Source organism: Acanthaster planci, linkage group LG04 (genome assembly GCF_054643075.1).
Source record: "Acanthaster planci isolate LZ-2023a linkage group LG04, COTS_SCS, whole genome shotgun sequence".
NCBI lineage: Eukaryota > Metazoa > Echinodermata > Asteroidea > Valvatida > Acanthasteridae > Acanthaster > Acanthaster planci.
In genome coordinates, this window is record NC_141780.1 from 15,813,213 (window position 1) to 15,825,555 (window position 12,343).

Below are 12,343 nucleotides of genomic sequence, written 5' to 3' on the forward strand. Positions count from 1 at the left end.
TTATTGGTCGGAAATTAATCACGTGATGTGCTACAAGTGTGAATGTATCATGCACGTTGCGTGTACTGGCGATTTTGCTTGGCAGCAAAAAATGATGGGTAACGATAATGGCGATCTTTCCCACAGTTGATGTGTTGTGTCTACTGTGTTGTAATTGTGTAATTTTGGGTACGAGGGTGGATAGCCGCAATGGTACTAGAACGCGCCAATTATTGTAGGAGATGTGCTCTGTGTGGGGACTTCTTGAAGCACTGTGTCTGTTTGCACGTGCTACTCTCTTCACTCTGACCATGACGGCCCCCTCCCCCAGTTTAATGTTAGACATTTCTGTTCGTGCTCCCAGCTATACATTTACACATGCTCATGGAACACGAGCATGCTGTAATTGCTGTTTTTACAATCCGAATCACCATTGCTGTTTATATAAAACGCTCATGCCATTGTCTCTGTTTGTCTGCGCTTCAATCTTGTCAATACTTTTCAACAGTATTTGCTGTAAATAATTTCTTGAAATTCAACCAGTCGACAAAACTCCCAGTGCTTTATGAATCCCAGGTTTCTCCGTGAAACAAGTTTGTTATAAATCCTAGATCCGCCCCCCCAAAAAAGAAGACAGGGAGGAAAGGATATCACAATCAATAATTTTCCTTGAAATTTAACGTAGTATCTGATTCACTGTGCATGTGTTTCAATTTGTCAAAGAGTTTGAACTTGTCTGCCATACGATTGTTCCAGCAAAATCTATTGCCATGGTATAACAAAACAATGGTTGCCTGTAGTGTAGGGGTCCATGGTGTTTTGTACACCCTCAGGGACAAATGGCACCCTCGGCGAATACACGAGTATGCAAGTACGATATTGTACTGTACATGTTTGAATCAATCTGTGAGTTTGTGATGAGATGGTCGTTTGTCCTCAAGTATATGTCCACACACTTTTATAATCACAAGAGGTATGGTACATGTATATTATGCAGTGTGCCACCTTTGGGATATATCTGTCAAGTTCACCTGATCAAATGCAGGTCTACCTAAGAAATGAAACCTAAGGAATGACAGTTGAAAAAAGAGAACAAGCATGAAAAACAAATTGCTGAAAGTGCCCACGGGTGTCAGGTCATCATTTCTTTATTTTGTTTAGAATCGATCGGGAAGATGCATACACGTACATGTAACTCGGAGGCTTGTATTGTGGCAGTCATGTTATCATTGGAGTCCCAGTCGAAATAAACATTGGCCCGCGATACAATGTAGAGCCAAGAATTGAGTGCACTCAGTAATCAGATCTCAAGCTGACAAGACCCATCTCAGATCTTTTTCTTTCTCTCAGGCACATCTGGACAAAACCTCCTTCGTTGTGTCCAGTGAAACAAGTTGATCAGGACTTTTTTCTCTCTGTCTCTCTCTTTTTCTTCTTAAAGCTACATACTGTAGAGTGAATCATTTCTTTTTTGTGCATTTCTCACTCGAAGTAACCAAATTGCTCACAATCCAAAGAAGGACTCTTACTTATTCAAGTTTCAGCCTTGTTTGAGGTTTATTTCAACGGTTGCTGTGTGGCATATCTTTTCAAGTCACGTATTGTCGTTTGCTTACGAATTGTAACTGACTCGCTACACATTGGTAGGCATAAAGATTACTGGTTTTACTGATTAACCAAGTTTGAATTTTTGTCACAATAATTGAATAATTGCCATGGTCAGTTGAAATTTGGCTAGAGATCCTCCAGATCTGTGGTTCCACTTCACCTTTAAGTGGAGTTCAGCAGTTAAATCAACCACCGATGGTCAGTTCCCTATCTGTCTTCTCTGAGCAAACACACCCATCACCCACAGCCACTGTTTTTCCTTTTTGATCTCCCAACTCTTTTTGTGTCTGCATTGATTCAGGTGTTTTTGCATTCAGGGTCTAGAGGCACAGAAATCTTGAAACAGAGAGGAAAAAAAGGGAAGAGAAGAAAAATAAATCATATTGATCAGCATCGACGGAAGGGGCACGAGAAAGTGTCTGAGCTGGAGGTATTCATCTTCTCGACGGGTTGAAGGGTACTCCCTTGTCTCTGTTTTTTTGTTCTAGTCTCCAAGGAGCTTGCATGCACATCTGCAGCTTCCTGTGTTTTCTTTCTCCCATTTTTACATCAGGAATTCTAATTTGATACTCAAGTAGCGTGTGAACAATAACCATTATTTGTTTTTCTTTTATAGCAGTACAAGAAGGCACTGTGCCGTACATGTGTGTGAGTACATGTATTCTGGCAGGATCGATTTCAGACGGTATTGTGCGTTATGAGTCTTATATTCCTTTCATTTGCTCGGGAATTTTGAAGAATATAGTACATGTAGTTCCCACAGGAAAAAAGGATGACGTTGGACAGCTTTGGGCTAAAGAAATAGTGAGATACCGGGGAAAAGTAAAAAAAAAAAAATTAAGGAGAATATACTGGTAGATAATGTACCGCTACATGTCACGTATGTTCAGATATTGTAGAATATGGTTTTAAAAAAAATATTTCCATGGAATTACAGCATTCATGAAAAGCATTAACAACAACATTGTGATGGAATTCCCTTTGGACTGCATGCATTGAAAGAACGCCGTCCAGAATGAGCACATTTGATGTACATACACTGTATGTACACGTACATGTACCATTTGTTGACATTCTAAAAGTGCTTCAAGCTGTTACATTAAACAGGGCTTGTTGCCATTGTAGTCAAGTGTAGTGGTACTGGTACGTGGCCATTTGAAAGTCAGGGAACTAGTTGAAAGCCAAGAACAACTTCAATATACTCTTTGTACATGCAGTTGGAACTGAGAGTGTTTTTGTGCTATGTGATGAATACAAAGAGATGTCAGATTTGTACATGTACAGGTAGGCCTACGTGCATGAATGTGATGTACGTGATGTGGACGAAATGGGTTGTAAGACAAAAAAGCTCTAGAGACTGGGTGTACACACTGCCACGTGCACTGCACATGTACCTTATGTGCATGTAGGCCATTTCACGGGAATAGAATGACGTTTTGGCACATTTCTACACATCTCAAGAGTAGTGTTTTGCAAACACTTTCATGAACCAAATGGTAAAAGGACCAGCACCAACTTAGGTGGCATTGACGTGTAAAAAGTGGTAGTTGGTATTTAATAGAATGACACTTTTGTGGCGTCATTAAATAACTACATGTAACCACGTTAACATCCATGATTAGCAAAATAAAGTAATTTTAAACAAATAAAATCTTTTGGTGTCAAAAGAAGTACAGACACATTGGTGGCATGGTCCTGTTGCCTGCTTGTAACAGTACCGGTACAGTGTACGTGCATTCACACATCATGTGTCGTGTGTCAAACTGTTATTCCATTGCAGTGGCATTGCCCGCATGTACCGCACATGTTATGAAGATTGTTTGGCCCCGTGAAAACACTGTAAAACGATTGTTATCATCACCGCTATGTCTTTTTATCTGTTACGTGATATTTTCCCTCGAGTGAATATTTCGCTTATTTGGAGTCAGAATTTACATGATGTAGTCCCCATAAAATCCAGTCAATCTTCCCTTGATCACACCTGTTGGTACTGGTACATGTATTTTCAGCATGCAGTTACGCGTACATGTCTTTGGTTGCCCGTTTGCCATGTACATGTAGTCGGGCGGGGAGCGTTTTTGGACTCAGTTGTGTCCATGCTTTCCACCAACTCCCTAAGTCCCATTTCTGTAGCCACCTCTTGTAAGTACATTTTGCTTCCTACATGTAAATAGAAGCTAAATTTAGAAGTGAATTTCCGAGGATTAATTTTGCCTCCAATTTACATGTATCTCTGTGGCCTACGTTGTAAGAGAGTTTTTAAGTGTGCAGAAGTGATCCAGTTGACGCCAAAATAATCTGGCATAGCTCAGGGGCTATGCTCTTATTCCATACATTTTCAGTTGGCATAGTTGTGATTCACAGCGATGTTTGTTTCAAATCTTTGTAGTGCTGCCATTCGTTATCCGTACAGCACCCCGATATGACTCTGTACGTACATGTAAGCCCCCAGAAAACCCTCCATATATCCATTAGCCTTCACTCTGTGCACTGGCCACTTCTCACCCCGGGAACGATTGTAAGTTTTTATGATATAAGGAGTTTCCATATGTAGTTAATTTAACCAACTACGGAACCCAGGAATCCCAAACTCAGTAACTGATAACACTGCTAAATACGTGTAGCTCCTACTTTATTTTGCGAGTGGTTTAGTTTTTCTCCTGAATTTATTTACGTAATTGTCTTTTTATGGATTTAATTTATACTTTGATAATGTACTTAAATGTGTGCATGTATTTGCTCTAGTTTTTCACGGCTATCAGCGGTGTGCGAATAAATTCATGGGGTGATGAGTAAAGAGACTCCCAGTCTATGCTATGAGAAAAGCATTCACAAATGCAGTCAACCTATGGTATAATACATGTACGGTCTACTTTTGCAAGCTCGGCTTACAATTCTAGTGCTTCCACCATTGATCATGGGAGTTTCCAAGTCTTAAATTTCAAGTTTTGTTTAAAAACACTGGAAATGAAAACTAGAGTATAAAATGTGCAAAAATGAAAGAGCGTTTATTAAAACCCAAATGTTTAATTAATACAACAAATTATATATGCCCTTTAAAATCAAGACAAATAAAATCTGATTTTTAAAAATTATATTTAGCACTAGGCTGGAATGAATTTGATATATTATTAAGTCCTCTCTGATGTTTCATCACTTAACACATCCCAAGTTCATCCGCATTTGTGGAACAAAATGCATGCACTGAACAGATCTTAGAAAATGGAGAATTGGACTTGGATTTCTTTAAAGTTGACATTTAAGATTAATCAGGCATGTACATGTACATAAGTTCACCCAGTAACCTCGCCGTTTGTTCTCTTCTTGTTGGAGTTGGAGATTTATGCAGTGGCGTATAAACTAATCAATCCCAAATTTGGAAAAAGACTTAAGAATACAAATGGCAAGAATTAGTCACGGTTACGGGGACACGAACATGCATGTTTGACAGAACCCAACAATTAAAATTACCTTAGTTTTGGGTCATGATTGCAAAGGGGGGATAGCCTTCATGTACATACATGAATACATGTGGATATAAATCTGAAACATGAAAAATCGAAGGAACCTACATGTACATGTATGGCAGTTGCCGGGGGACCGGTCTATCTACCGCTGCTAATGCTTTAATTGCGTACTTCTAAACTGACACACATGTACTCTTGAGTAAGCTAATTCTGGTGGGGATATAGTGAAATCTTTTCAGTAGCTGAAGTATAAAAAGTCATATACCTTACGACTGTAAGGCCGTGTCCAAAACAGGCTTCTAGAGCTACGGCTAGGTCTATTGTCTGCGCGTCTCCACGCATTTCCAATGGAGCGAAGACCTAGACCTAGCTCTAGACAAGAGATTCGGATGTAGCCTAAGTCTCTCAGACTAGATGCACATTTCCCGTGCAAACGTACTAGATTCTTTCTAGACTAGGATTCTGCAGTGAAACAATCTAGCAAACCCGCCAACTATATGTACCAACATGTCTGTGCTTCATGGTGTGCAGTGTATCGGGAATGCTGTTTAAATACTGATAGTAGCAGTCCATGATTCATTCAAATCCGTAGCATGCTACTTACATGTGAATTCTATTAACAGCAGTTACATGCTGTCAAAATGCCATTGCAATGCTATCGAACTGCTTTGATAGCAGTCCAGTTTTGGTCATGTTGGTAAGGGTAAAGACTGGTGTCACACCCAAGGGGGGCCTCGGGAGGCTTCTAGGCCCCCCTTCCAAGAGGTAGTAATTTTTGTTTTTTACTTTTAGAAAAACAGAGATACAAAACACACCTCCATCTTAGCTGGGATACCGGCATAACCGTACATGCATGTAATCCCCTGTGGTTAAGGGGGAGGGATGAGTATCATCACTTTTTTCTCGTTGGGGAAAGGGCATAAATTCCAGTCCGAGCCTCCTCCATGACAACTCCTGGGGTATGCCACAGATGTACACGTAGACTCCAGAATGTCTAGGTAATTTCAATAGCACAGTATACATGTATACTGGTACCGGTACGTAATTGTGTTTAGACTGGACAGGTGTATCTGATGAAGGGAACTTAATACTGCAGACATGAACATGGTAATAACATTAGTGTCATTTTTCTCTTATTTGATAAACAGACCACAGTAAAAGTTAACAAGGGTATGCACTGGTGCATGTACTTTTTAGAGTTTATATTGTAATTGCTTCCTATGTGTATTTGTGTGTGGCACTACATTAATTATACAATGCCACTTTTTGTTTTCTGAAATATATTGCTGCCACTATCGATTCACCTTGATCATCCAGAAACTTGATTCCCTTTGTCTCTCTGTTTTATTGTGCATTCATACGGCTGGTGCAAGCCATCTAAAATTGATCCTGCAAGTCTGACTGTCTGTGTAAAAGTACAGATGGCACCCTTGAAAGAGTGCAGTTAATTTGAAGTCAGCGTGCAGAGGCAGTTTCTGAAGGTTAGCCCCGTTGTTCATGTGTCCATAATGTCCATCTTATAATTAGCTGCTTGCTGCTTGAAATGAAGGGCTCGTTCATTAATTCATTTGGTAGATTATTGACTTGAATGAGAATTACCAGTATGATGTTTCGATCGATGCATTATTGATGTCAACATGCCCGTGTACGAAGTACAGTGTACACTGGCTTTGCAGGGCTATTGAGGGTGCTATTCATGAGACCCACTTGTAGCCCTGAGATGTACACATACATGTACAGTACGTACCGGTACACAGGGCTGTGTATGAGAAGACGCAAATGAAAGAACATTCCTCTTCACTGAGGACAAGCGACCAGGGTTTTCAGTCGAGTCCATCTCAAACCCTGTCACTATCGTAGTCCTGTGACAAGTCCTTTCACTAGACCCGTCGTAACGACAAAAGAATGCTTCCCTTGATGAAGATGTTGTGTCGTAGCTTGAGATAGACTTATTTGGCTTGAGACTGACTTATGATGAACTTGCAGGGCTCAACTACCGGTATCATATTGATTGGGAGCCGGTTGATGACTGGTCTTATACATGTACATGGAAATTAGGCAAAATTGTAAACAACGGTCCTCTATTTTAACAATACCGGTACACAGAGGTTTGTGTTAGGTGTCCTCAGAGGGCAAGAGCTTTGTATCACTTGAACAGGCTTGAGTAAACCTTTTGCGCATTCGTTGTAACTCAATTAATATAACCCCCCCAAAAATACCTTCTAAGACAAAGAGGCGCCAGCAATGCGTAGCCTCTCCTGAACGTAACAGGGAGCAAATGTTGCACATCCAAATGAAAATCAGGTGGTGCTTAATTCTTGCCATCTGCGCCGGAGTGCGAGCCTGTAAGACATACATGTACATGTGTGTATGCACTGTTCGTTCACAGAGTCTGTGAATTCGTACCGGTAGCTCTCTGATTTCCCTGCCAACCATGCAACGCACTTGCACTCTGTGTGTGTATCGTAAAAATGTTGCCGGGATGTTATTGCGCAGGGCAATCGGGACCTGAGCTATACATCCTTTTGGATTTTGAGCGGGATGCAGATGGATCCTGCATCGGATGGATCGTCAAGATTGCTAGCTCAACCTAAGTTTGCAAGTGACCCCCTCAAATTGGCAATTGTGCTGCCAGTCACATCTGTCCATTAGCATTAGTGCCCTGCCATTTGGCAAATTTGCCGGGAAGTAAGAGTACATACTGTGCTGTGTCTTAATACTCTGGGACCGACAGAGGTATATCAGTCACATAACAATAACTCTTGCTTTATTCTATCATGTTTGAAATAACAGTAAATTATCCTGCTCAGGGGCATACATGAACGTGTACCGGTACAGTAGCATTGATCTTTTTTGTCAGCTGCTTGGCTGCTTGCTGAGCACCATCTTCCACGGTCTTTGCCAAGGGCTTGTCATGTTTTTCACTGCACCCGCACCATGCAAGACAAATTGATAATGCATCAAACAGTTATGATGTACATGTACGTATAGGCTGTACACTGTTGCAGTTTAAGGCAGTACTGTGTGATTGATCTAAGCTGCTTCAAACCATAGACATCATGTACCGGTAGTCGTGACAACATTTTTAAATGGTTTGTTTGGTCAGACCTAGCCTTGGCCCTGAAATCCCCCCCTCCCCGGCCCCCCACTTTGACAGCTAATGTAACCACTTTGCGGTACATACATGTCCAATGTACATTTACCTATGAAAATAAACTGCCGTGTAACTTGCATAATTATTCTGTTTACTTGCATGTACATTCATGTACATGTAGGTCCTTGGTGCATTCATACAGCTCTTTAAATCATGACATACTTTTTTTGAAGGGATCTGCTCAGTTGTCTTTAATATGACCTGGAAAGGGGGATATCTTTTAAAATTTCATAATTTAATAATTGAAATGAGATGAGAAAGCAGACTTTTTGAGTGGAATATTCACGGGGCTAGAACTTTGTTTCAAGTTAGGGGGAGTGTCTTTACTCACATTGTAGCAGTCTTGGAACCTTTGTTCTTTCCCCTTTAAGGTTTAAGAACGTGCCCAACAGCAAAAACTTGAATACATGTACGTGATATCCTGGATTATTTTCCACTGTAGGGATAAACTATCTGTACACGTGTACCAGCACACACTCTCATATCTCTCTGCTCATGAGTTTTACTTTGACAGAGGACAGAGCACAAAGGGGACAAAGAATGTATCCCTTGATGTCCTCAGTTGTCATCTTCCATGTCCTTTGTGGCAGGCACCCGAGTTTTGTCCACAGAGCATCCGCGTTTTGACCTTACGAGAGTAATTTGCGTCAACTTGCTCGATGTTTCCATTAGTTCGCAAATAATTGAGTACTGTACATTATTTGTCAGCATTTACCCGCGTGTACTTTGCCGCTGCAAATTAGATTGACGAGGTGGGGGCCAAGCACCTCCGATTGTTGTCGTAACAAGAAGATATCCACCTATTCAACGGAAATCCGGGCCTCTGTTGTGCAGACGACGGATGTGCGTCAGCAACTTCCCTAGCTTTTCTCTCAGATAAAAAGCATCTTTTGGTTGTGAAATTCAATTTCATGGACGTTAATGCAGGCCCTCGCAAATACCCTTGTTCACTAATTGACGCTTACGTTGTGCCACAAAAGTAAAGGGTCTGATGAGTGGACTGACATGCATTGTACATGTATCTACTCGGCGTTGGCTTGGGTGGTCTGTAAAGCACCATAGAAGGGGTGTTTTCTTTGTTAAAAAAAAAACTATCTGCATGATGTACTGTTTGTGCTTGATTGAGTTCAGTGGTTGATTTTTTTTCCCACAGTTTCTAGTCAAAGTATGTTTTTCTTGATGCAGCTGCCATTCTATTGTTTGGCGTGTTTGAAAAATGTGAACTTGACTCTTTTTGTTTTGTAGTCTGGGCCTTGGAGATTTTGGACATTTGCTTTTGTAATTCGCGCTTCGTACAAGGACTCGCCATTTCAAGCCCTATTCTGGTTCTCTGAGTGTAAACGATTTCATTTTGATCCTGCTAAAAATACCAGTACATGTACATGTACTGTATGTTAAGTTTGTGGCATGAAATGTCATATTAATATTGGATTTTTTTGCCCTGCCCGACGTGTATTTTAACACTGCATGCTCAGTGTATGCCCCGAAGGCTTGTGAAAAAAAACCCACAAGCGTACTCGGGTGGGACTCGAACCCATGACCTCCTCCTTACTAGTGCAGACGTCTTAACTACCCAACCACCGAGCTTGCCGGTGTCGGCTGGCTGGTTCGAATCAGATGTAGCAGCGGGTACCGCAAACAACATGCGGCAAATGTCATGTAGTTGTATACGTATGTACATGTACATGTATGTACTGTACATGTACATGTAAGCCTCCTGTATGCCATGATCCTGAACGTGCTGAAACTGGAAAGAAGTACGAGTATAGGTAGAGTGTACAGCAGAAAATTTCATTGAAGAAATTCAGGAATAGTAAGATGAATTGGTCAGAAATTTACAAGCATGGACTGGCACTTACATCAGACATCTAGTAGTGATATGAGGATGTACTTAGTACTCATTATCCCTCTGCCCATTTTGCTCAAGATCCATGAAATGCGCATTTGTAACACAGTCCACCCGAACTTTCTTGTGTCACCGATTCAAATACGTGGGAATGACATAGTGAGTGTACCGGGGTATACATGTACTTTACTAGTACATGTGTGTGCTGTGTTCTCTCGGTTTGCACTTAGAATTTTTCTCCAATCTGTGTAATCTCCAAACACAGTGGACAGGTGGTTTGTTTCATTCATGCAAACCTTGTCTAATTAGCTAGGCTAATAAATTAGGGGGTTTTGAGTTTGCTTGGAAAGTCAATATTTACGCAAGTAATTTCTCAGGATTTTTGAAAGATTTTTGTCCCCAGAATTACAGGATTGGAATTGACAGGTTGAATCACTCAGGCTTTGTTCCTTTTTTTGCCTTGTACCCCCAGAACAAGATTCACTTGACATCGCCATTTAGCAGAGAAGTCATGCCTTGTTGGCTATTATAAACTCACTGATGACAAGTCATCATTCCCACAACCCCTCTGTTGAATGCGTGGTGGATTTTTTTCTCATTCTTCAATAAATACCCCTGATCTTTTTTTCTGGAAATTCTTTCAAAAATAAATGTCTGGCAAATTTCTAAGAACTCTGCAGGGTTAGGGATAAAACGGAAGAAAAGAAGTGGGACGGAAGGAATTCTGTTGCACTGTAAAAGCACACCATCTTCCCCTTTTATGGTGTATGTTTAGGACCCCAAGCATCTTGAATCAGGGCTGCGGCATGTGTTTTTTTTCTCTCTCTCTGTGGATGCATTCTCTGAAAATGTCAGGTTCAGGGACTCCCCACCCCTGCGGCCTTTTGTTTTCCCGGGGATCATCCAAATTAAAATTTCCAGCATAACTTCTCGGTGTAGGCCGGAGAATGCTGGCTGCATCAATGGGGCACCCATGCTATTATGTGACAGGGATAACCAGGCAGTAATGTGTGCATGCGTGTGTCGATCAACTTGTTGCGCTGGCTTGTACCATAATGCAGAAACTCCATAATCAATTTTTGTGGATGATTATTACCTATGTACATGTGTACATGTATGAGAGAGATTACAGGTGCCTATGCCGTACATGTACCTGCAGTTACTACCCTTATCAAATTTCCTCAGGCCAGAAAACTGCACTGTGGAAGCCACTTGAAGTCATTTTATGAATTATAGTTTTACTACCATTTCATGTTTAAGGAAGGTTTTTCCAACTGGTTGCATATGAAGAAAGTTCACTCTCGCTGTTGGCCTCAGTTTTTTTTCCTTTCCGTAGATTAACCGTTCCTTTTTCAGCTACGATTAAGATTAATTTTATCCTCCTATACATGTAAACTTCAATTCTGAACAAAGTCGTTCCCTCAGTCAAAATCAGTGAAGTAACTCTTTTTGATAATTCAGAGTCTCCACCTAAATCAGAATTGACGGTTGATGTACATCAGTGCTTTGCCACTGTCAATGATTCATAATCAGTCCGGCTCTGTCAATCAGTCGGCTGCAAAGTTTGTCCGTTGATGGAATTCAACTGGTCACAGTATACATGTACATGTACATGTACTGTCACTGTCAGCATGGTGAGTGACTAGACTGTATTTCAAGTATAGCAGGGGGGGGGGACAAGAAAAGTCTTTGCTCTCTGTGACTGTCACAGTGGAATCGGGGATTTTATAATGAGCAATGAGATCTTTGAATTCTATTTTGCTCGGTTCTCTGTCACCTGAGGTTTTAATCACAGCAAGCAATCAGAGTCGGGATTGTCAAAATGGAAATGTCATTTGTCTATAGAGTGCACCCCGTCCATTTCTACCCTATAAAGTGGACCTGTCTCTTTTTGTCTCACAGAGGGAAGTGCACATTTTTTCTACTTTCTGGTTGTTCCTTTGATTCCTCTAAAAAGGCTTAATTAGCCCAACACTTTTTAATAAGCAAATGAAAATATGTATTAGCAGCAATTTGACCAATTCATGAAGTCATTTGGAAGCCTACCAAACATATACATGTATCTACATTATCTATGCCATTGGTGCATAATGACTTCATAGAGTATCAGTATTTATTTAAGGGGAACTGGGTCTAGTTTTTTGGAGTATATTTACTTTGCATATCACCCAGGGTGTATGAAATAAAAAGGTGTAACATCTTCATAAACTTTGCACTTTTGATGGGCATTTTTCATGACTTCTGATATTCCAAGTATTATGCACGTGTGATGTACATGTACTGTATGAT

At 40.8% G+C, this 12,343-nt stretch overlaps 2 protein-coding genes across 5 annotated transcripts in view; one reads left to right on the forward strand and one right to left on the reverse strand.

The window, feature by feature from the left end:
- The window catches only part of LOC110974009 (histamine H1 receptor-like), a 117,879-nt gene that overhangs the window by 104,311 nt on the left and 1,225 nt on the right, over window positions 1–12,343 (reverse strand). The window lies entirely within an intron of this gene.
- Window positions 1–12,343, forward strand: part of LOC110974010 (sentrin-specific protease 8-like) — a 39,281-nt gene that overhangs the window by 19,839 nt on the left and 7,099 nt on the right. The gene's annotated exons all lie outside the window — the stretch shown is intronic.